Source organism: Polypterus senegalus, chromosome 7 (assembly GCF_016835505.1).
Source record: "Polypterus senegalus isolate Bchr_013 chromosome 7, ASM1683550v1, whole genome shotgun sequence".
Lineage (NCBI taxonomy): Eukaryota > Metazoa > Chordata > Cladistia > Polypteriformes > Polypteridae > Polypterus > Polypterus senegalus.
Window position 1 is genome coordinate 82204487 of NC_053160.1, and position 26721 is coordinate 82231207.

A 26721-nucleotide genomic window follows, 5' to 3' on the forward strand; every position below is an offset into this window, starting at 1 on the left:
AATATGGGATAAGGTGTCATCATCTAATCTTATATTCACTCATGCAGGAATAGTTACGGACTGCCAATACAAGTCACTTTAATGTCTTTGATACTGCAGGATTTCATTGCGAAAGCTTTATCTCCATCGGACATGGAGATAAGATGCAAATTTCACCGCGATTTGGCTGAAAAACTAGGTGCTTGGAAGTGACAGACAGTAAATACAGCGTCACCGTGCCCATCTCCCAATAAACCGACTCAAAAATGTAGCCACACATAAAAATGCTAATACAGTAAGTTTGATCTATGATCATTTCGATTAGTCAATCAACGTTTATTTTAAACTGATTGTTGTGGAAAGTGCCCTCACGGCTCTAGAAATTTAGTTCAAATCCCGATCTAGTCCCTTTCGTCGAGTCTGCATGGGCTATCCGTGGTTACGAGGTTTTGCTGGGGATCAACTTTCTTTCTGTATTGAGTAGAATTAAGCGCCTGAATGACTGGCTAGGTTTAAAATGTCCCTTATGAATATGTGGATGTGTACGTTCATGTGCTCAACGATAAACCGATGTCAAGTCCAATATTTATTTTTGCCTTGCACCTGATCCTGCCGCGAATTTGACATGGATAAAGGGGTCAGTAATTTATGAACAGATAAAAATGCACTGGTAAAACTCTAAACAAGATAAAACGGAAAGCAATGGGTAGCATATAAGCGATGAGAACTGCCGACAGACAGCACGATTAAAGTCATTGTTGCCGTGGAGGAATTATTTAGGAAAAAAAGCTGCAGAACAGTTGCGCAACTTATTACGCTATTAAATAAGGAAATTAATAAAGCATATCCTACAACGTATGCAAATCAGTGCACACGAATTTGTAATCCGACATTCATCTGTGTTTACGGAATCAACATGTGATCCCCCCCCCAACTCGGCTAACACTAACGACTACAGGATTCCTGGAAGCACCGAGTTAGATGTATATGCAGAGGATAATGCTGATGCTGCGGTAGCTCGGTGAGCACGTACGCAAGCAAGCACGCTCCCGGTGTTTGCCGCACAGACGCAGCCCACGCTTTTCTCTCTCCCTCTCTCTCTTTGAAACGCGGACACGACTCAGATAATAGGCTCCTACCAGGTTGATCCCGGCAAACGCTGTGTCGTGAGCTGTGGTATGGAAATTGAGGAATGGGGGTTGGGAATTAGCTGCGACAGTTCACTCCTTCTGTAATTGTCTGACCAGGGGATTTGTCATTTGGTTAACCATGTTATTTATAATCGCTAAGATTAGAATCGAGAAGATTAAATGTGGCGTGGAAACGAATGCGTATTGTCTGTAGCACCTGTCGACAACCCAGAGGGAAATATACACAGACTTGGGGGGGAAAGTGTGAACTACTGGGTTCTGGGATTTGCCTTCGTGGGTTAAACTGTAGTGCACAGATGTTTCTTATTTGCACACGATGTTTCCGGTGGAGACCAATGCCCACAACACATCTGTATTGTCCCACTTCTGCAGATACTTCTAAATTCCCACTTAATGCGAACACAGGTCAGGGATCAATCCAGAATCCATGTTTACTTTAAGCAAGGGCATATCTGAAGTCCAAAGGCTCCAGAGCCTCACAAGACAATATCTTTGTGCCCCCCAAGGGGGTGGATCTAGGTATGGATCTACTATCAGATTAGGGAGCATTAGGGCTCCCTTTAAGGATTATATATTTTGTGATGTGTGGGTCACCGATTTGCTGAAGAGAGAAGGAGACGAGTCCAGGTTTCCGAGAAAATTAGCTTTATTGTAGTGAAAAAAGAACAGTCTCAGCATTTATTCAAATATGAGCTGCCACTTCAGTGCATACAAACACAGCAATGAAGCAGTGGCGTTATCGGTCGTCCTTCGGTTTAGGAACTGATATCTTCTCTGGTCAGGTAGGTTCAGAGGCTGGAGCCAGCCCATTCTGGAGGAGAGATGACAGAAAAGAGGTCAGTGGCCTGTTTTAAATATTACCCGCATCAACAATCGAGCGACAGAAGCGTTACACGGTAAGCCTGAGAATATGCAGTTGCACCGCCGGCGGACAACCAGTTCCCTGCCTGCGTTAACAGAGTTTGGGTGCAGGTTGTCGGGGTCTCAAAAATCTAGTGTAGGCCTAATTTAATTAAAAAATATGTAAACTTAAAATTAAGTGTCATTTATCATGTAGGCTAGCCATAAATAAATAAAAAAAAACCTTCAGATTAAGAATGTTTCATATAAAATTATTATAAATATTTTAAAACACTATTAACGTTTATAGAAAAAATAAAACTTTTTATGAAAGTTATTTATCCTAGGCTAGCTGTAATTAAAAAAAAATAAAGCCTATTTCGTTGCTTGAGGTCATTACAAAGGAAAACATTTTGGTAACTTTTAACTTATTTCTCATGGGTGCCTGTAATAAAAGATTATACTGTATTGACTGGTCTTTTCTATGTCTCATTTCATCATTCTATGATGCATCATGGGTGTATATAACATTTCCCTTATATTTTTCCCTGCATAACCTAAAAACTGTAAGGAAATTTGTATTCACACCAGTGACTTTGACATGTGCAGCCCAGTGCAGCAATTTCAATCAAAATATGAGATACAGTGTCAAATTTTAAAACATCTGTGGCAATCTGTCATGGAACAAGACCACTGAAGAAAGTAGCAGTGGTTACCCAGACCTCATTGTGAAAGGGGCCCCCATAACAGTTCACACTCCTTCTTCCAGCTTACTGTAGCTCTTATTACAAACATGTCAAATAAAAGTGCTTCATTCAAGCAAATGCTGAGGCTTATTTGTATTTGTAGGCTACCAAACACAATCTAATATGTTCATTATATTAGAGTAGATAGCACATACAGCATCACTTAGACACACATCATTTGCATTGGGATTAGTGTGTTTTACATTAAGAACTGGCAATTGAAGAAAAACACAATAGCTTCTATGCATTATCCATTTAACACTAAAACACAAATACAGTAAAACCCTGTAACAGTACAAATTAGGAAATAACATGATCATCGTTTGGCTGCCTTCCTTCCCCACAAGTAATCACAAAAGTTACAGTCACAAGCTCGCTTGAGTTTGTTCTTTATTTCCCCTTATACAACTTCTTGTATTAGGAATTTGTTAGTTTTCACATACCCCATGGGGTCAGAATGGAGGGTCAGCCATTGTACAGCACTCCTGGAGCAATTGTAGGTTAAGGGTCTAGCAAAGTTTAGTGGGGTGACTGTGGATTTTCTTATCTCGCTTTCCTTTGAGACAAATATGTTTAAGGAAGCTTTACTGACTAACAAGGATTTTCATGGACTGCAGTGTTATTTTCTTGTCGGGCTCTTTATTTCCATAGATAATCCTGATAAAGCCCCTGGTATAGTGGTAATATGGTACCAACATATTAGAAATGTCAAGAAAGAAATTTTCACGGTATTTCTACATTACCTAACATTATAAGCTTTTAAAAGTTTCTAAAGTTTTCATCTTCTTGAATGTCACATCTTTAGCCTTAAAAGTTCTCAGAAATGTTTGAAATTCACATAATTTCTGATACCTTTTGGAATACTCAAGACCTGAAGCCATGTATGGTAACAGAGAGACAAAATGCAGGAAACATTTATTGAAATAGAACAGCAGAACTACATAGAGTTAACAAGAGCTTGCATCACCCTTGACTGTCAGCATGGACATTTGTCTACTTTAACCAGTTCCTAAATAAGCAAAAAAAAAACATCATGAGACACACTTTGACCATGTAACCATGCCCAAAGCATGACAGGAATATGGCTCTGAGATGTAACAAAGTGGTGGCCAACATGGATGAAGAAGACCATTGTTGATTTGTTGCAGATTCTCACAGCAACACATGATTAACATTGCTTGAATTTTCCTCCTTAATTTCTGAACAGCCCCTTGTTGGTATTAATAGTGACATACATAAGCTGTGTTTATTGATATGTATGGCTCATGGCAGGCTTGCTGAATTTCTTGCTTTTTGTTAGGTTGGAGAAAAGACCTTGAATTCACAGAATCTATGCAGGAGACCAAAGGCAAACTGCCACAAAAAAACAAAACATGAAAAACTTGAAAATGCTTCACATCTAGGAGATGAGCTGTAGTCACAAATATAAAACTTGAAAGATTTTTTTTGTGTTTATGCAATCAGCTGCCACAAAATCCAGATTCAGAAATTTTGTATGACTGGAATGAAAGCTTTTACCTTTCAAAAAAGCACTATGGCCTAAAGGGCAGTTGTCGTCATAAAAATTACTACTGAAAAATGCACTTTGCCTTGAAGGTAAGCAGTCACCACAAAATTAACCCTCAAAAAAAGCATTTTTCCATGAAAAAGACCCTGCTTCAAAAACCACAATATGAAATTGTATTATTCCATGAAGGCTTTTGGCCATACACATCAAGGCTCAACAATGTATTTTTAGCAACATATTTCTAATACTTTTGATGCACTCTTTCTATTGTTATTAGCCTCTGGCCATTCCTTGTACTATTGTTATACTGCTTTGAAGGTGACATTATTATCTTCCTCAAACAGCTGTCAATTTATTGCATCAACACCAAACCTACACTCTGATCTGTGATACAAAATATCTTCTAGAATGTTCCAGAAATCCAAGTGTTTCAAAACCTGATGCAAACATTTTAACTGAATCCCCTGGTATAAAAAATAGAAGTAGAAGATGAACCATTGAACAATGGCTACAGATGGGTTATTTCTTCGCAATCATGGTGTATATTAAAAGACATATTAAATACTATTTTAAAGTGAAGCATAATTTATACATTTAAAAAATAATTAGACCGCTTTCAATTTATAATAAACTTTCAAACAGGGGAAGCACATTTTAGGCCTACATCATAAAGTACAGTATATTATTACGTCATGTTATTTATATGTAAATTCTACCCGTTTTCTTTTTGTAGAAAATGGTCTTTAACCCTGTCATACCAACTCAAGAGTCTTTTCCAGAGACTTGACCAGTTTCCTCTCAATGGCCAGTAGAGCAAGGTTGCTGAAATGGTTTTGGCCCATTGTGCTGCACCCGTATGACTTGAATAGTTTCGTAAGTAGGAGAAGCTCTCTACACCTGCTGATGTGGCTCCAATTGTTGACATTAAAGACAATAGCTTGTATAGCTGCTGCATTGCACTTTCCAACTTAATTGTTTTAATTAATGTTTGGCTGGCTAGTTTACCCGCTGACTTGCAATCTAATTTGAAATAAATCAATGAACTTTACTAAACTGAAGCAAGGAGCAAACTCAAGAATGCTATATTTATGTTTTTATTTACAGTAAGATATGTATAAATGAAAATAGTGGGCTATGTCACTAACAGATTACAGACTACAAGCAGCAGCTTCACTTGCCAAAAACTGTGACTGAACTTGAAATACCCCGATGCCAAAATGCTGTCAATCAAAAAGAGATGCAGCCACTCTGACGGTTCCTCCAGTCATCATACAGTAGCCCAGTGTCCTTCCAACCCACTGTCCCATTTACTCCCAGAGACACTGAGCTTCTGTGGAAATGACGTTTTGAAGAATTTGTCCAATAAGCATCTAGCTTTGCTACACAGAAAACAAAGCATATTCTAAAGTGCTACTGATGTCCAGTGAAGCTACACTTCAATGGATTTTAATGGATCGTGCTGTCACAGGAACGTTTGAGAAAAAAAAAATCATATTCGATGACCTGCAAGAAGATATTGCTGACTCTGACTCTCCCAACCGTCCAACTTACCAACCTAATTTTCCATTATCCAACACACTATATCCTAACTATAGGGTTACAGGGGTCTGCTGGAGCCATTCCCAGCCAACACAGGGCGCAAGGCAGGAAACAAATCCTAGAATCGCCAATGCACCTTACCTGCATGTCTTTGGACTGTGGGAGGAAACTAAACACAGTCTAAACACAAGAAGGCAAAATATCTAAAGCACTAAACCCAAAAATAAGCAAAAGGTCATTACAATACAAAACACTTATGCAACCAATAACAAAATCCTGGAATTTGGAAGGTTTTCTCAAGGAAAAAGAAGTACAATGGTAGGCTAGAGCAAAGACTTGCAATTAGGCCACTTCCTTTATGTGCTTGGCTCCTCCCATCATATGACTGCCACCTGATTAATGTTTGCCTAACAAAAGATACTGACGGGGCAGGCATAGGCAAAGTGCAGGCAAAAGGAGGGCCTAAGGGAGGATTTTCTGTTTCAGTGTGGTCACTGTCATTGTGTAACCTGATGACATATCAAAGGCCATGTTATTTAAGCCTGAGGCATTGCAGGAACAAACTGTACTGTACTGTACATAGAAATAAAGAATCTCTCAGTCTAAATAATTAAAGGCAAGTCATTTTGTCTAGGACTACTGTTATTAATTTTTTGCTTTCCCAGCTATCGTTTCTGTGGTTTTTTTTTTCTATACATTTCTGAATGTTCTACCTTTGCCTATCTTATGATTGCAATTTCAATCTTTGATCTTTTATTTCTGCCACACATGAAATAAAAATCACCAGTGACAAACTTTTTTTTCCTGGAAAGATGTTCAATTTTTTACATGATAAGTTGCTGTTCTATTCACCTAGCAAAAATAGTGAGTTTCGTAGCCTCATTAGGAGGCTCAATAATTGAGAAAAATGTTATCTAAACCATTCATTTATTCTGCCTGTTCCCTATGTAGATGCCCCAGAGGATGAGTGGGCATCCCGCCCAGGATGGTGGTGAATGCCTTACCCGGCTAAGATGCCATAACGGAAGGATGGAATAAGTGTGGGCCATACCTGTCTGGGATGCCTTATAATTCCTGTCCTGATTCAGATGCCCAAAGACATCAGGAACCATGAGGGGAGCAATTCATCCCCTGCCATTCTAGTTGGCAGTGTCCCTCGTTTAGGGTCCCAGTCTTTATACATGCAGCGCTGCATGGGATTTAGAATCCGGAAGTGCAACCCTGTAGGATTTTCGGGGGGACGGTAGAGAGCACTGCTGGGGGAGGATCTCCCTGGATTTCTTGTCGCCTGGAAGTGCTTCCAACTGGCCATGTAATGTCACCAGAAGTACTCACTGGTTCACCTTAAAAGGAGCTCTTTTACATAACTCTTGGAATCATAGTTGGGAGGAAGCAGGCAACGCTCATCTGGGGGATGAAAGGAGGAAGATTCATTGGTTTATTGTGGTTGTAATTATAGTTGTGGCTTATTACTGGGATGTTTGTGAAGAGGTGCTTGGGAAAGGAATGAAAATCCTTTATTTTATCCTACCAATGTGTGGTACGTTACTATGTCTGTGGTCTGGGGCTCTCTGGTTCCCCCTTGTGGTTACACCTGTTTTCTCATACAGATCCTTTTTGTTTAACAGATAACGAGTCCTAATGTAAATAAATAGTGGAGTAATCAGTGTTGCTGCTTTCTCTAACCCATTCAATTAAGTCTCCCAGGTTTATACTCTCAACTTAAACTGTTGCAAATTTAACAATTTAAATTTATGCATTTTGTGAAGATGGAGGATATCATTTTCGGCAGCACTTTTGCAGATACATCTAATTATTACTTCCTATTATGTCTCCACATCAGTGCTACAAGAGATGGGTCAGTGGTAGGAGCCTGCTAATGTAAATGGACAGTAGGAGACATTTATCCCTAAGAACTGAAAGGCAACGAAACACAGCAGCATCAATGTAGACTGCATGAAAGGATCCGGTGATAATACTAGTAAAATATCTAAAATATTATTGGCATAATGTGAAGAAAAAAACTGGAAAGACCAGTTATACTGTATCTCATACTGCAGTACAAGGACTACCTGCCCTTTACTTCTCTACTCCATGTAAATTGCTGCACCTCTATCACAGCATCAGTCTCCATGCTCCCACTTGCCTTCACAGTCCATTCCTTTCCAGTGCAACATATACATCTACTATGCAACACATGGACAGAGAGAAAATAAACCATTCATTGAATTTATTAACCTGCCTTCTCCAACGTAGGGTGTGGGGGCGCCAGAGACTGTCCCAGTTAAAATTTGGCACACAGAAGACATTGACTCTAGATGAGATACTAGGGCACAACAACAATTACCAGGCTTGTTGATAGATTAGTTATCATATATAAATATTAGTTAATAGGCAAGCCAACATCTTTGTGATGTGAATGGATGGGGCTTGTGGTGGTCTGTTGCCCCATTCGGGGTTGTTTCTTCTGCCTTGATCTTGTTTGGGTGCAATGTCTGGCTAGGGATTCTTGTGTTAATACAAAAATGGGTTCACAAAATGGATAAATGGAAAGTATTTGTGATAGCTTACTAAATCTTGACAGTGGCCCCCTTTGCTGCTCGTGTCTTTCTATATTTATTAAGGCAACACTCCAATCTTCTATATGGTTCATCCAACCATCCATTTTCCAACCTGCTATATCCTAACTGCAGGGTCACGGGGGTCTGCCGGAGCCAATCTCAGCCAACACAGGGCACAAGAAACAAACCCTGGGCAGGGCGCCAGCCCACGACAGCCTATACAGTCTCACTATTTAATAGCATGAAGCCATAAATGACCTGTTACAACCAATGAGCCTGTGTGCTACCAACCTTTAATAATGCCTACATGTACATAGATTCTCAAGCCCACTTAATTCAATTCAGGGTTGCAGTGAGCCCAGAGCCTATCCTGGCTGCACTAGGCACAAAGTGGGAAAACAGTTTTGGACAGGGTAGTAGACCTCTAAAAAGTAAGTGCATAAATGAATAAAATGTAATACTTTGCAATATAATCAATAAAATCAAGGGAAGACCCTACTATTTTAAGTGGCTTGCATTAAAAACAATAGTACAGATGTCATTGAATTCTTATGAGAAAGGAAAGCAGATTTTGATAGAATACTCATTTGATCATATATATTAACCATGTATTAATTCTTATCATTAATAGCTGAAGAACACAAAAGATTTGATAACGTATATACGATTTAGCAGTGTAACCAAGATAAATATTCAGGATATTGAACTGGTGTCTATTACAGGTATCATTAAAGTCTGAGCTCATTTGAAAATTCAAACTTTAGGCAAAGAAGCACTTAAGAATTTTTAGTATTCTTATTTAATATGGAATGGAACCGTGTGAGTTTTTTTTCTTTTTTTTTACAGTGCCTGGAGTGCCAATCCTTCCACTAACTCCCCTGCAAGTTGGAGTACCTGCTTGCCGGAATGGATGCAGGTAAACATCATACCCAGGATGGCTGCACTCAGGTCCTTGTTTGGGATTCTGAGGTGGTTCGTTGTGTGGTAGGTGCGACAACGCACTGTATCAGTGCATGCTCCCAACCTCTTTCTCTGTTTTATCTAATATTTAAGTAAAGCTCTTCTTGTATTTATTCTTGCATGTCATACAGTTGTTCATAATATATTCCTGACTTAAATACTGTATAATGTAGGCATAACCTGCATAATAGAGTGAAATCGTTTTATGATAAAATAATGACAGATGTAGTAATGTTGGTTAATTTGTTAGGCTGGTTACCAGCTTTATATTGTTAGCCCATTCCCCCAATGTTTGTATTGGTTGTCTTCCATATCCCAAAGATGTTTTTGTTAGTAGTGACAGAATGGAAGTGCTCTGGATTGAAGCCAACGCCCAGAAATACACCAGTATAGTCAACATAATGGTTGGGAAGGGGTTTGATTTAAACAACTTTAAAAGAAATGTGTACAAAAGGAATGTGCAGAATACAAACTGTAAATAATAAAACTGGTCTTTCCAATACTACCTCAGTCTATGGGCAAATAATGCTCCTTCTTCTTTCTCAACACACTGTCTCCTCCACCTTCTCTCTAGACAGGCCCTTACCTCTGCTCCTCTCCCAACTTTAAGCACATCTGACAGAGGACGAGAACCTTATAAGTCTGCTTCTGAAGTTATTCGTTCCTGTTACTCAGCATTTCCAAGTCTCCCCTGTCCCACAGAGATTCCTACAAATGCTACACTTCACAAGAGTCTCTGAGAGAACCTTATCCCTTGCAACAGAATAATTCTTCTGTCCACAAGCAGAGGTTAAAGAAAAAAGAAAATTTAAATCATTATTCTTTATTTGGAATTTGCATTTATATACTGTAAGAGGTTAGGGGCACACGCTTATACAGCGCATTGCTGCACCCACCACATGACAAACCACCTCAGGATCCCAGATTAGGACCCGGGTGTAGCCATGCAATGGTTGACACCTCAGCACCACACTAGTTCAGATGGAATGGAAGAGTGTGAGGCTGGAGTACCAATTCTTCCACCAACCTCCAGGTTTTTTGTCCCTACATGCAGGGCTGGATACAGATTAATGTCATACCGAGGACGGAGCAATTGGAGGTTAAGGGCCTTGCTCAAGGGCTCAATGGAGTAGAGTCACTTTTGGCGTTTTTACGGGATTTGAACTGCCAAAATTGTGATTCCTAGCATCAGAGCCACCACTCCACCCCATTAGCAGCTTGGGGAATTATTGCTCCTGTAGAGCTCAACCCCAGCTAAGAAGAGGTTGACATGGTATCCCGAATGAAAAAGAGCATCAGGAATATATATTCCCTGTAGTTCTTGGTGTCCACTTAGTTAAAAGGCATCTGTAAAGAAATCTATAAATTTGTTTGAAATGAGGAAATATTGGTTTGTTTGTCTGTGTGCCCCACTGCCCTGTAATGAAGTGCCATGACATCCAGGATTGTTTTCTGAGTTTTCGCCAGTGCTGCTCCTTTGTTCCCAATGAGAGTAAAAGTGGGCTTAGAGAATAATAGAAATGGACATACAAGAAGTTCTTAATGTTAAGCTATACATATTATTGCCACCTAGTGGTAAAGAGATATTCAATATACAGAGATTGGATGAAGTCTTTGCTGTAAGTTAAATATATACTGTATGTAACAGCCACCTATCCAGCATTAACTGTTTTAATGTCATCCCCACCACACTCAATCAGTGTTTATGTTTTCTTCTTGAGGCTGTTACTTTTGATTTAAGCAAGCCTTTAAAACTCTTTTATCCATTGTCGAATCAGTCATAGTATCTAGTCTCTTAGATTCTGTAGGGTTTTGTCCTGTTTATATTTTAGGTTTTAAACCTTAATTTTTTCAGGTTAACTTTTATTCCTATGACTGGTCCTCCAAACGCTTTTACAGGAACTTGTCTAAATTCTTACCAGTTCTTCATGTTTTTGCCCAATAGTTTGCAGACCACATCTCCTGTCATTTGTATTCAATTTTTGATTAAGTTCATATTCCTAGCTGCTCTTTTGTCTGCTTGAGTTGACTGCTCCATGCTCACATTAATCTGGAGACAAAAGATAAAGAATAAGCACCCAAGTAGGGTTGAAGAGGTGGTGTGCGGTGGCATCAGCTCAAGACAACAACATCTGATCATTTCTGCTCAACTTTCATAGATTAATGTTTTCTACTGTATCCCTTTGGCTTTAATGTTATTCAGATCCTCTAGCACCAGTCCATTTTCATTTATATAAATTGATTTAACATCGATTTGTTATGTTTCTCTAATCCCTTAAGGTTGGCAGATTCATACTCTCTGCATTTGACCAAGTTGCAATTTTCTACTTTCCTTCTCTCTTCCTCACCATCCTCTTCACTTTTTGCAGTTATCTTAATCAATTACTTCCTTATATTATTAGCACTTGAGAGCATCTATCTATCTATCTATCTATCTATCTATCTATCTATCTATCTATCTATCTATCTATCTATCTATCTGCAGGTTGTCTTGTTTGAGTCTCTGTTTTCTTGATATTTTTAGGCAGTTAAATTATTTTCTTGAACATATTGTTAAATTTCACCTGCTTTCATCAGTAATTAGTAATACAGTATAATGTAATTTAATATCTGCTGTTGTTTGGATCAATTACTTATTCTTAATAATGTTTCTCTATTTTTTGCGACGTATAATGTGCTGCTACAGTATGTGAATTTCCCTTTGAGAATAATAAAGTTATCTATCTATCTATCTATCTATCTATCTATCTATCTATCTATCTATCTATCTATCTATCTATCTGCAGGTTGTCTTGTTTGAGTCTCTGTTTTCTTGATATTTTTAGGCAGTTAAATTATTTTCGTGAACATATTGTTAAATTTCATCTGCTTTCATCAGTAATTAGTAATATAATGTAATTTAATATCTGCTGTTGTTTGGATCAATTACTTATTCTTAATAATGTTTCTCTATTTTTTGCGACGTATAATGTGCTGCTAGAGTATGTGAATTTCCCTTTGAGAATAATAAAGTTATCTATCTATCTATCTATCTATCTATCTATCTATCTATCTATCTATCTATCTATCTATCTATCTATCTATCTATATTTAATCTTTAACCTCTTTCTATTACTGCCACCTAGCCAAATATATCTTCTTTTCTTGTTGCCACCAATTGATTTTATGTCAGAACTTACTTTCTTGGCATTTCTTCTTCCTATTGCAATTTTTTCCTGCATCATTAATTATGTTACAGTCTACTAGTCATTGCCCCTCACTCTTTTTCTTTTTTTTTTGTTAATTACATTTTAAATTCTTGGAAAATTTTTTCACCCTCAAGAACTGATATCATCATATATATTCGTATCCTCATTATATTTTTTGAGTCTGTCTCAAATTTCACATGCTATTCGCTCAATGCCTTGAACTGTTTCTTGACCAAAGCTAGTGCTTCTAATTTTGCATGTTCTTCTTTCGGTTGTTATTCTTTGCCCTTCTCAGGAAAATAAATGTATGGTAAGGCTATAATTTTTATTTTTTGTATACCCTTTGTTATCTCTTTCTTATTTCAATTCTCAGCTTTTCCCATTTTTCTTGCAATCCAGAATATGATATGCATTTTTACTGAACATATTGTGGAATGACATCTTTAAATCCTTGCTTGTTCTGTTAGTTAGTGCTAAGGCTGTGATCCCATCTTATCTGACTCATTATACATTGGAAATTGAGCCTCAGGTACTGTGTGGGCATCCAACATTACTTACACCTCTTTGAAAAATAAGGCTGACAGTGGCGAGTTATATCAAATGCATATTTTTACAATCAGATAATTCATTAAAGCCATTATGTAATTGTACTTAACAATTAGTAGTCAAAAAAACACCATATCAATGATACTAGAAATAAGTAAAAAAGAGCACACAAGAAAACAGAGAATTGGTGGGATCTTGATTATAAAAGAACTCCATGTATGCAAAATATGTGAAAAACTCATAAAAGTCTTGCTCATATACTGCTCATAATTAGATTCTGTGTTCTGGTGGTCGCAGATGACGCCCTTGTGCACCTCTTGACCCTCAGGTACCACTCCAGACACCGGATAAAAGTCCAAGATTTCATTATTAAATAACACTAACATGCACAAAGCACCCTCCTCACTACTCATAAGCCAACTACTCACACTAATAAATCAATAATCCTCCACTCCCAGATGCATTGCCCTCCTACCACCCAGCTCAGCTCTCCGTCTGGGAGCTCCCTTAGTTCTTTTATACACCCTGACCCGGAGGTGTTCCTGCCCAATCAGTCCACAGTTCCTTATTCCTTCTGGGTCAGGGTAAAACAGTCCTTTTCTTCAAACCGGGAGCACGTCGTTCCTTCCTGTCACGTGACCGTGACGTACTCCCGGGTTATAGGGCACATAAGAGCCCACGAGCCCCCCTACAGCAACTCCCTCTGGCCCCCAAGGTATCCAGCAGGGCTGTGTATAAACACTACATAGTCCATGAGGCCCTGCTGGAACCTGGGGCACAATCATGCTGTCGGGAGAGCTCCTCCTGGCAGCCTGGAGGTAAGGGCTGGAGTAAGAAGCCGGCAGTCCTCCACATGGTGTATTGCGTAGAAGGTAAAAGTGAAAGGGTGCATCCTTAAAGGATATCTCTTGACTACCATGCTTTACCATTGACCATGTCCATTGTATCATCTGCAATTACTTTCACATCATCTGAGCTTTCTTGTTTTTGTTACCTCTTATATTTAAGGAGCTAACATTTAAGGGATAGTAACTAATGGGTCACTAGCTGTGCCACCTGTCTAAGATGAGTTAAAATCTAAGTAATCAGTGTAGACCCCAGATTTGAAGTGCACTGTGCAATGCATATGTCTCTGGTATATGTCATTTGGTATGGGATTCATAAAAGTAGTGTTAATGTTTGTTATGCACCATCTATTGGAATAACAGAGACAATAGCAAAGAGAAGGGCACACAGACACTTATCCTTTTATTAAGGTGGATTCTACTTCTTCTTTTCTTTATGTTTTGGAATTTCTACTCTCATACTTTGATTTTCTTGCCTGAATATTGGTATATTTAATAGGGGCAGGGGGTTTACATCCAAAATTAGTATTTTCAATTACTAAGATCTCTAAAATGTTCCCTTTTCAGTTGTTATTCTCTGTATTTCTCAGAAAATGTAAGTTTTAAAAGAATAAACAGAGTAATCATAAAGGTATGGGGCAACAAAGTGATTCTCGTATATTCTGATGCAAAAAAAAAATTAAAGTCAAGTCAAGTTGGGGAGCATGCACTGGTACAGTGTGTTGCTGCACTCACTACATGACGAAACAACTTGGGATCCCGGTTGGCAACCCCCCAGGCAGACACGCAGTCCAGTCCCACACTCCAGAAATTACCCTCTATCTGCTGCAGCCAGGTGTACATGGGTGACCACTTGGCCTGGTCCAGCCACTCGGGTCCCCAACAATAAGGATTTTATGAGCTAGATCACCCTCGGGGAAACGCGCCACCTGGCTGTACTGCCGTAACTGACGCTCCCTCACAATGCAGGTGATGTGCCTCATTCGGGACTCCATGAGCAATCGCTCATTCGACACAAAGGCAAACCAACGGCACCCAAGAATTTTCCGGAGAGACACAGTACCAAAGGAGTCCAGTCTTCGTCTCAGGTCACTGGATAGCGTCCATGTCTCGCAACCATATAGCAAGACAGGAAGCACCAGGACTCTAAAGACTTGGACCTTCGTCCTTTTACATAGATATCAGGAGCACCACACACCCCTTTCCAGCAACCTCATGACCCCCCATGCTCTCCCAATCCATCTACTGACTTCATAGGAAGATTCACCAGAGACATTAATGTCACTGCCAAGGTAAGTAAACCTCTCGTCAAGGTTGACACTCTGTCTGCAAACAGACCACTGCTGATGGCTGTGCCCAAGAGGTCATTAAAGGCCTGGATCTTGAAAAATAAATTGAAGGAAAAAAATAAACCAAAGCTTCATCAGACGGTTCTCTCCATACTCTCCCAAGATGGTGGTTTAAATAGAACACTCATAGGAAGAGGTGGATTTGGTAAACCGGTTACCGGAGGTGACGGAGGCCAGTATATCAAGTATTCTTTCTGCAAAGGGAGGTAGAAGAGAGGCATTAGATGACAGTGTCAATCCCTGGTTTGGAGGGTAATCACTATCAACTGAGCTCTGAGATTGGTTCCCAATCGCACTTGTGTGACACAGTCCATGCATGTTAAGGGTATTTTATTAAGGAGTATATAATTAGCTCAAGCATTAAAGAAAATTGAGTTATATATTTTAATACATTCATGTTTACCAGATGCTGGAGTGTAGTGATGAATCCCATTTTGGATGGACATGCAAGTTGGAATTTCCCTGTACTCTGTACATGTGACAGTATCGCTACTAATATTAATAATAATGTTTTTTGAAAAAAGAAAATTGACAATATTCTTTCCAGCTACTTTGGTTATTTTGGCTCTCATTTGGCTTTGTCTGTTCAGTTAATGCCTCTGCATTTTCCTTCTGCTATTCTGTCAACATTAAATCCACCATTAAACAACACCACATAGTTTCTCTCCATTTTGGTATAATGTCATTTAATCCACCTCAGGCTTGCAGCTCACCATATGCTAAAAATAAAAAAATCAAGCTCTACCATATACAGTATGTTCATAATACAAGTTTGTGGTGCCCTAAAATAGGCAAAAATAGGTGCTACTGTAAACATACTATGTTCTTGCTGTGACAATACATGTAGCTTTTTGTGATGTGTTAGAAAGAATGATTGCCAAAGTGCTCACATTGCCACGACAGTGTTTCAGCATCCTTTCACATTGATTTTGTACTTTTTAATTTATGCATGGGTGGCACGGTGGCGCAGTGGGTAGCACTGCTGCTTTGCAGTAAGGAGATCTGGGTTCGCTTCCTGGGTCCTCCCTGCGTGGAGTTTGCATGTTCTCCCCTTGTCTGCATCGGTTTCCTCCCACAGTCCAAAGACATGCAGATTAGGTGCATTGGCGATCCTAAATTGGCCTTGGTGTGTGGGTGTGTGCATGCCCTGTGGTGGGCTGGCACCCTGCCCGGGGTTTGTTTCCTGCCTTGTTGGTTGGGATTGGCTCCAGCTGACCCCCATGACCCTGTAGTTAGGATATAGCGGGTTGGATAATGGATGGATGGATAAATTATGTATTCATGTTTCCTTGCTTCATTGGTTTGCATTTTAAGTTTTTGGCATTGTGCTAGAATGATCTTATCTGAATTATACTGCTGTGTACCACAGCTTGCATGATTGGTATGTCATATACACATGTCAGAAGGTGACTTCATGGTGGATTTTTTTCTGTTCAATATTCTGTTCATTTTCAAACAACAATTATTCTAAAATCCAGAGGAGAATACATCAGATTTCACTAAAATGATTAATGCCTAATTCAGTTAGGGGCTCATCCATTTTTATTTTTTTTTATTTACAATTGTAGTAACCCTTTGTTATACATCTTGTCAAGCATGGTGAGATACACCTTTGCATGATAATGTGCTATATAAATAAATTGTTAAGCATTTTGAATTTAGATTGTCAGATTTGGTCAATGACTATTTAGGTAACTAGCCCTTACCATTGAATGAAGATATTACTTATTGATTTGGAATATCTTTCTCTGCCAGTATAGTCGTGCAAAGGCCAAATAGATGTGTCAGTGTCATTTATGTCTGATGAACTGGGACTACCTACCTTTCCCATCACTGTCATTCTTCATACAAAAGGCAGCGAGTGCTGGCAGCCAGGCACATCCTGTTTTAGCTTTTTAACACAAAAACAAAAGGATGAAAAAGGGATAGAAAAATAAAACTTACAAAGAGTTCCCAGTTTGTAAGTATACCGTACCCTCCATAATGTTTAAGAGAAAGACACATTTTTTTCTTGATTTACCCTTCTGCTCCAAAGTTTAAAATTGCATATTCAACAATGCAGATGTGATTAAAGTGCACATTGCAGTCTTTCATTTATTAATGGTATTTGCATACATTTTGGTCACACCAGAAATGACACCTTTTATACAGGGTTCAGTGCACCATAATGTTTGGGACATAATATGGTATCCATCAATCCACTATCCAACCCGCTATATCCTAACTAAAGGGTCACGAGGGTGTGCTGGAGCCAATCCCAGCCAGTACAGGGCACAAGGCAGGAACAAACCCCGGGCAGGGCACCAGCTTACTGCAGGGCGCACACAGACACAGACACACACCAAGCACACACTAGAGACAATTTAGAATCACCAATGCACCTAACCTGCATGTCTTTAGACTGTGGGAGGAAATCCACGTAGACATGGGGAGAACATGCAAACCGGGTCTCCTAACTGCGAGGCAGCAGCGCTACCCACTGCGCCACCATGCCGCCTATGGTAGGTATGTTAAAGCAATCATGTTTAATACTTTGTTGCATATCCCTTGCGTGTAGTGACTGCTTGAAGTCTGTGATTCACAGACATCACCAGGTGCTGTGTATCTTTTCTGGTGATGCTCTGTCAGGCCTCTAATGCAGCCTTCGTCAACTCCTGCTTGTTTCAGGGGCTTGTCTTCTTATGTTTCCTCTTCAGGAAATGGAAGACATCATCAATTGAATTTAAATCGAGTGACTGGCATAGCCTTTCAAAAATTCTCCATTTTTTTGTTGTGAAAAACTCCTGTGTTGCCTTAGCAGTACATTTGGAATCATTACTTGGTTGTAGGATAAAGCACCATCCAATGTGTTTGGAGGCATTTACTGGATCTTGAGCAGATAAGATGTTTCTATACACCCCAGAATTCACTGAGCAACTGATGTCAGCAGTTACATCATCATTGAAGATAAGTGTGCCAGTTCCTGTGGCAGCCATGCATGCCCAAGCTATAATATCCCCACCATCATGCTTAACAGATGAAGTGCTATGCTTTGGATCTTGGGAAGTTCCCTTTCGTCTCCACATGCTGCTCTTGCCATCACTATGATACAGGTTCATCTTTGTCTCTTCTGTCTACAAAACCTTTTTCCAGAATTCTGCCGGCTCTTTTAAGTACTTTTCTACAAACTGTAATCTGACCAAACTGTTTTCATCTTACACTGTGGCTTCTGCATTTCTGTTCATGAAGTATCCTGCAGATAATAGTCTCCTGGAGACTATTTTGATATGTCAGAGAGCCATATGAGGCTTTTTCTTTACCACAATAAGAATTCTTCTATCTTCAGCACTGGACATCTTCCTTGGCTTATGAGTTCCTTTGCATCAACTGAGCTCACCCTTGTGTTCTTTCTTCTTAATGATATTCCAGACAGTTAATTGAGGTCCACCTAATGTTATACTGATGTCTCTAATAGATTTATTCTTGTTTTTCAGTCCTCATGATGGCTTCTTTGACTTTCATTGGTACAGCTCTTGTCCTCATGCTGAACAATGGCAACTACAGTCTCCAAAGGGTAGACTCAAACCTAAAGTATTTTATGTCAGCACTAATAAAATAATGGAACAGCAGGCACCTCTGATGGCAATTGTCCCATATTTTATGGTGCCATGAAATGGGGGGACCACATAGTAAAAGTGTTGTCATTTCTATCTGTGGTGATTGCAAGGAATGCAAATACCCATGCAAGGTGCTCTTTAATCACGTCTGAACTGTCTGATTTGTAATTTTAAACTTTGGAGCAGGAGGATAAATCAATGGAAAATACTTCTTTCTTCTAAATATTGTAGAGGGCAATGTAAGTAGTTATTTTACAGAGTTTATAAACTATGCTTGTTTTGCCTGATCGTCGTTATAATTTGCATGTCTAATCTTGCTCTGTGCTTGTCAGCCTCCACACCCAAATCTGAAAAAAAGATTTGCTTTTTAGAATAATAATCCAGTGTTGTCTCCAGTGTTGGATAAATCATTTCATGAGATATATCACACAGGGCAATGGCAAATTACTTTGGATATGTTCCAGGAAGAAAAAGCATGGAAAACACAAGTAAATATAGATTGGGATGTCATGAATGTCTTTAAATATCACAGCAAAAGACATGCTATACAGGGCCCTTAGCTGCCAATCTGCAACCCTTCTAGGCCTGTTTACCTAAGTGTGCATGGCTCTGCTCAATCTGTCAAACTCCCAAAGCTTGACAAAGACCAACCTTCCAATCTGGAGCTGTATAGTGCCAATAAAGTAGAGCCAGATTACTGAAGCGAGTGGAAAAAAAAAACACTTGTTTATTATTGCTGCCACCCATACAGTATACGTGGGAAAGAGAAGGGCTGTATATTATGTCAACAAGCACAGAATGACTTTCAAGTAAAACTGTCTAGTCTGAACATGCAGGCTGCCTTTTTCCTTTATTTTTTCCAGAATGTTTGGTGGATAAGTAGCTAAAACTGTCACATGCATTGATAGATCAGTTATAAGTTAATGACGTTTTTTCATTTTCATTCTCTGACACTGGGAATAGGATGTAGCTCTGTTCATTATCTCTTCATCTAGCACATCTTTTAGAAAATTCATTTGAAATGCTGAAAACATGGATTTCATTGTACACTCTTTAGCAGTGAGTGTCTGTACCAAGGTGTCATACTCAGTTCCTGAAGCAGATTTTTTCAATCCACACTCTTAATGAAAGGCTGATTCACAACTTATTAATGAACGAGACATTAAGCCCGTTACAATAACTGGCGCTAGAACAGCAGTGCATAAACATTAGTAGAAACGGTCTATATTAAATGGCAAGGGACTTTGACCTCATTCTGTTTGTTGTCTTAATTTTTTTTGTCAAAAATATTTTTGTAAGAAGCCTAAAGTAAAATAATAATCAAAATAAAATAGAAATGTATATGAAAATACAGTAAGTATAATTAATATTGCCTTAGTGTAAAACTTTGTAACAATCTGTAATACACAATATCTGAAGAAGATATTTACGAAAGAATTTCTATTTTTTTACCTCATGAAATGTTTCTATAAAATTTCATTATAGACAACATTTCTTGTAAATACTCTGTCTGAGTTTGGCAACAGTTTGCCTTGTTCAGGACCATCTACAACCTTGACAACAACATCTGGAAAACTTCTAACTCTTGACAATGCAACATACAACTGATCGTGGCTGAATACTGGTTCTAGCAAGTAAATGGAACTTTTTCTAAGGTTTGCTCTTCTGAGTCCTTCTCTTTTAGTATTTTTCTGACATTTTCTTTTTCTTCAGTCAACAACAACAACATTTATTTATATAGCACATTTTCATACAAGAAAAAATGTAGCTCAAAGTGCTTTACAAAATGAAGAATAGAAAAATAGAAGACACAATAAAAAATAAAAATAAGTCAACATTAATTAACATAGAATAAGTAAGGTCGGATGGCCAGGGTGGACAGAAAAAACAAACAAACAAAAAAAAAAAACTCCAGACGGCTGTAGAAAAAAAATAAAATCTGCAGGGATTCCAGACCAAGAGACCTATTTTCATATTTTTATATTATCAGTCGATCTATTTACTCGTATTTTTCTTTGTCTTTCAGCCTTTCTTTTGTTGATGTTTACTTGTTGAGCTGACCGTTCTTCTAGGAGATGTTGCTTATATAGGATTTGATTGTCTGTGTCTTTTGTCCTACTTGACGTATCCTTTTTTTTTGGGTGGCATGTTGTTAGTAGATATGTCTGTAATATTTTCTCTTACAGTAATACTGGCTTATATGTTGATGTATTATCCATCACTGTATTGTGTGCCTTTAATTTTCTCTCACAGTAATACTGGTTTGTATTTCCGTAAAATGCCTGTTATTTTCTCTGACAGTAATACTGGCTTTAATGTCTGTAATATGACTTTAATTTTCTGTCACAACAGTGGGCAATCAGCAGAGTGACCCCAGCAACTGATGTAATGTGTGGCGTGCAGCTGATAATCGTGTCTGTGTCGTCTCCCCAGCAAGTACTGTGCAGTTCCCCAGCAAGTATTGTAATCTGTGGTGGCGTGCAGCTGATTATTATATGTGTGGCATCTCCCCAGCAATGGATTTTATGTGCGCGGTCGCGACTACCCAATCAGCACTCTCCCCAGCAATGATGCCCTTTATTTGCTTATCATGCGTGGCTGCGGCTAGGCTGTTCACTGTGTGCCCAGCTTCCAGTATGTGTGCGTCCATGATGCCGTGCACGCGCACTTCACCAGAAGACACACACACAAGGACACCTAGACACACATAGGGGTTTTATTAAAGAGGATTAGACGTCTTGTGTTAACACAGTAATACTGATTAGATTCCATTAAAATAACCTACAAAGATGTCTTGCTTTTCCCGGAAAGGCTTAGCATTAAATTTCTTTTTAAAGCCCCAGTTCAATTCAATTTATTATACCTTATGATACAATGAAAAATATATGTTGCTAGTCCAATTGCTGTAGAAAAATTTGCTAAACAAAGTAAATGCAATAAAAAAAAATCAGTCATTTTCTGAACTGCTTTGTCCTGAACAGGGTTATGGAGGGTGCTGGAGCCTATCCAAGCTACCACAGGCACAAGACAGGAACAAACATACACACGCCAGACACACACTGGGGTCAATTTACTATCACCTGTCCACCTAATCTGCATATCTGTGGACTGAGGGAGGAAACCTGAGCAGCCAGAGGAAACCCGTACAGACACAGGTAGAACATGCAAACTCCACACAAACCCTGGTCTCCTTATTGCAAGGCAGCAGCACTACTACTACACCACCTGCAATAAAAACTAATAAATATAAATAAATACAAGTGAAAAATATTTTTTTCTTTTTTAACATTATCAGATTTGATCATCTTTTAAACAGTAACTTTAAATAAATGTGATACAATTGAAAAAAATGGAATTTGTAATCATTTATTCAACAGAAGCATGAACTGATGTTCAATTTCCATCTGTGGGAAAAGGAAAGTACCTCCTTGGCTCTAATAGCAGATATTGCCACGTTTGGCAGAAATAACTTCAAGTAGGCATTTCCCATAACTGTCTACCAGTCTCTATTATTGCCTGGGACAAAGTGTTTCCCAGTCCTCTATGCAGAAGTCTTCCAGCAGTGTGATGTTTATTGGGTGTTTTACATGCACAGCCTGTTTAAAAGTCCATCCACAGCATCTTGATGGAATTCAGGTCTGGGCTTTGACTTGGGCATTCCATACTGCTTCATTTCTTTCTTTACAACCATTCCTTGGTGCATTTACTAGTTTGTTTAGAGTCTTTGTCTTGTTAGAAGGTCCAATTTCAGCTTCAGTTTTCTGACAGATGGTCTCAAATTATCCTCAAGCACCACTCTGGTACAATGAAGAATTTCTATTAGATTCTATGATGCTGAGCTGCACAGGCCCTGATGCAACAAAGAAGTCTCAAACAATAATGTTTACAACACTATGCTTTGTAGGTGATATTAGGTTCTTCTGTTCAAATGGCATATTTGTTTTTTGACAAAAATGATAACTTCTGGTACTCTGGCCTAATTACTCTAACTTTGCTTCATCTGTCCAGAGCACATTGATTGCTCCAGAAGCCCTGGTCTTTGCCTAGGTTTTCAAAGTCAAACTTTAGTCTTGCTCTGATGTTCTTTCTGGGTATCAAATATTTTTTTTCTACCTTGTGCCTTATGCACTTGTGCAGCCACTTTCTAATGGTTGGGTCATACACTTTGATATTAAAAGTGGCGAAAGCCACCTCTAGGTCCCATGATGAAATTCTAGGGTTCTTAGAGACTTCTTCAGCATCTTGTGTTCTCTCAGGCTAAACTTGCTGGGAAAGTCTGGGCTGGACAAATTTGGAGTTGTTTGAAATCTTCTCCACTTGTGGATGATCTTCTGGAAAGTGGAGTGGCTAATTTACAAGTGTATAAACATCTTTTTAAATCCCTGTCCAGACTCATAGGCATCTATAACACTGTTTCTGAAGTCCTTGGAGAGCTCTATGGATGTAGGCATGGAGGTAACACACATTTTGTAACACATGGTGTTAATACACAAAGGGCAAACATAACTACATGTCTGAGGCTTAAGACAGATGCACCCAAGATGCTCTTTAATACAGGGCTGTCTTAAAAGTATTAAAAGCCCCTGGGCAAAGCAGTGCACTGGGGTCTTCTACCTGCACAACCACTCAGCAAGTCACAACATACATAAATTAGCATGGGGCCCCTGGGCAACTGCCCAGCATGCCCATGCATTAAGATGGCCCTGCTCTAATGATGTTCTAACCATTATAACCTGACCTGGTGCACCTAATTATACTTTTAGGTTTTTGAGATAATGGTAAATGTAGAGGTGCTTACATTTTTGGCATGCAAAATTAAAATTTGCATATATTTAAATTATACAATGGACTTCAAAATGTAAATGTGGCATGTTTGTTATGTTATACCACTTTATCGATACTGTTTAAATGGAGACCAAATCTTAAAACATGACATGGGGTATACTTTTTTACTTTATTGGTGGCAAATTATAAATAACTTAAATATCAGATATCAGCAAGCAAAGGACATGTTTTAGACAGAACAGATATCATCCAGAAAATACAAGTAGCTGAAGTACAAACAGTAAGAAACACTGAATAAATAATGTAAGCTAACTAATAATATATATTAGACTCCTACATTGGATTATGTACTTTCATGTACTTATAAGTTATTCAGAAAAAATGTGGCGATCAGATGAATTTTAGGACTTATTTGTCATCATTCCTAATTTTTCACAGTGCAACTCAATTTTGCATATTTGACTGCAAAATTATGCAGTTTTTCCTGCCTGACTGAGCATATTGTCATCACATCTTTTTCACATGGATGGAACTGATTTGCATTTATTTTGCACTGCCTTGGCCATGCTGTTGATTGAATCTTAGTTTGGCTGATACCCATGTAGTCTTCACTGTTGTGACATCATCACATATTTGCTATTGAAGCTGGCAGCATGGCAACATCAAACATTTTTGCTATTCTTAAAATTTTTTCACTGTTATGTTATTGTTTGTTTTTGGTTCTAGAAAATTCAGGACATATTGGTTTTGACCTTTGTCTTTTATTATTTGTTTTAGTTCGTTTTGGTTTAGATATACTAACTTCAGCCTACTCTTACTCAATGATTTTACCTGTTCCTTTATATCTTTATTTCTCCAATATAATAATATCAGTGAACACCCCACTAAAGCATTCACATCATTGTTATATTGTGTAGGCACAGGTGTAATCCTAAAATTTTAAAAATGCAGCCAGCTTTGGGAATAAAAAAAAACCCAATAATTTGTTGTTTTCTATTGTGCATTGCTTTTCTCTCTGTTACCAAAAGATTTAGTTGATCGTTGTGAGCTTCTGACAGCATCTTGGAGGTGGAAAGGATCCCATTATTCTTTTCTGTAATGGGAACATCAGTGTTATAGAAATGTATAACCTGATGTCACGCAAGAAAAGTTGCAGTTAGCAAGTGCCAAATAACTGATAATCCATCTCAAGTTAAGTCAGATGTGTAAGGAGACTTTGGTGCCATTATAAAATATAATATAACATGTGCTGTAAAAAAATTGCTTATTTAATGACATTTGGATTATACTAAGTTAATGAAGTATGACTCAGTGTCTGAAATGTTTTTATCTTTCTGTTAATTCTAATTAATTTCACATATTTTAGCATTACCTGTACTGTGCTATTATGTGAATGGATGTCATATAATGCTGGTCTTCAATTTTTGTCTAAAGTTTTGTTTCCTAAACAATTTTGGTGATTATTAGACAGCTTCATACTAAACACAAACATAATATCTGGTTGATTGTATCACATAGGAATTTGGAAAACATTTATTGAATTTAGTGTATTTAATTGCTAAACGATGCTGAAACATTGCATTAGTTTAAATAAGCAAAAACTGTTTTCCTGATGATTTTCATTTGTCCTCAACATCTGATGTTTCTCATTTCAGTCCAACAATTGTCATCCACCACTGATGGATTCCACTTGCTCCACTTGTCCTAGTGAAACCTCTTGCCATAATCTTTACATGAATGCACTAAGATCAGCTTTGAAAAAGTCCAAGTGTGAATGCAGAAAATGAATCTTCAGGTACATGAGGCACTGCATGGTTGTGTATACTTTAAAGCAGGTTGTCAATCAGCTGGACATACTTTGGTACTCTGTAGTTACCAAGACATTTCTCAACAACATCCTTGAATGACTTCCACCCAATTTCCTTGCAGACCTTCTAGTAGATCTTTGAACTTCTTGTCTTTGATGACATGTCCGATTTTTGTAATCAACAAATATGCCATCCTTAATCTTGTCACTAGTTATTTGTGGAAACGCCTGTCACAAATATCAAAATCCTTTATCTTTATTGTTCATCACTTTCACAATTTATTCATCAGTCCAAGTTGTTTTGAAGAAGAGATAAAAATGCCTTTCTTGGGTTAAGAAGTGCTTTATGTGGCACACCTTTCTGCCCCAGAAGTAGATGCTTATGGAGCAGCCAGCTCATTTTAATGTAATGAGTCAGTTTAGCATAGCAGCCTTGTTCACAGTGCTTGGTCTGTCCAAGCTGCATTCCTACTAGTAGTGCTGCTACTTTTAGATCAGCACAGATTAAGATACCATTGTTGTGGGTCATGCTCACAACTCAAAGCTGTGCCTGAACCAAACAAAACAAATTACTTTAAGGGCAACATATTAGTAGACTTACAATATGAAAGCTAATCACAAAAATAGGTGATTGCAATATAACTGTATGTAATAGGAAAATTTAAATGTAAATTTTGTGGTCAGCAGGTTAAAATCTACAAGACAGACCCAAAAGGGGTGGAGAAGTTACATCTTTGTTCTCCAGTGCAACCTTTAACAAGATGTCTGATAACCTCTTTAAAGGCAGAATTATGTCATCCATCAAAAGAAAACTAGAATCACACTTAACTCTATCCAGTAGTATTTTGTCATTGCATCTTGAATGATATAGAAGAAAAAACAGTTATAACCCCTGACTCCATCTGCTATAAATGGTAAGTGAAAAATGATGTAAACAGTTTAAATATGAACAACAAGGTACAGGATTGCAAGGTAAAAATAATTTTAAGATAAAACCAATCAACAAAAAAGCACATGTACAGCAATACAAGTCTAAATCAATTTTACAGCAGACTATCCACTAATAAACTCACTGTGATATTTGACAATTTTTTCTCAACGGGAAGAATACTAATGCACGCTCAATAAAAAACATTATAATAAGTAAAATAAAATAAAAAAAAAACTATTGTGTATAACTCTGTAGATGTTCTTTAGAATTGGACAAGAATTCATCCATCCATCCATCCATTATCCAACCCTCTATTCATTAATGTTAATTTAATATAAGTCTGCTGGTCCCCTGTGTAAGTGCCATATGGGATAGTCTGGCATCCCATCCA

General features: G+C 38.3%; 1 long non-coding RNA gene across 1 annotated transcript in view; it reads right to left on the minus strand.

The window, feature by feature from the left end:
• Positions 1 to 1799: 1799 nt before the first annotated feature.
• Positions 1800 to 26721, minus strand: part of LOC120532159 — a 35057-nt gene continuing 10135 nt past the window's right edge. Inside the window, exon 3 of the long non-coding RNA XR_005634227.1 lies at positions 1800 to 1941. This is a non-coding gene — a long non-coding RNA (uncharacterized LOC120532159). The remainder of the gene's footprint in view (positions 1942 to 26721) is intronic.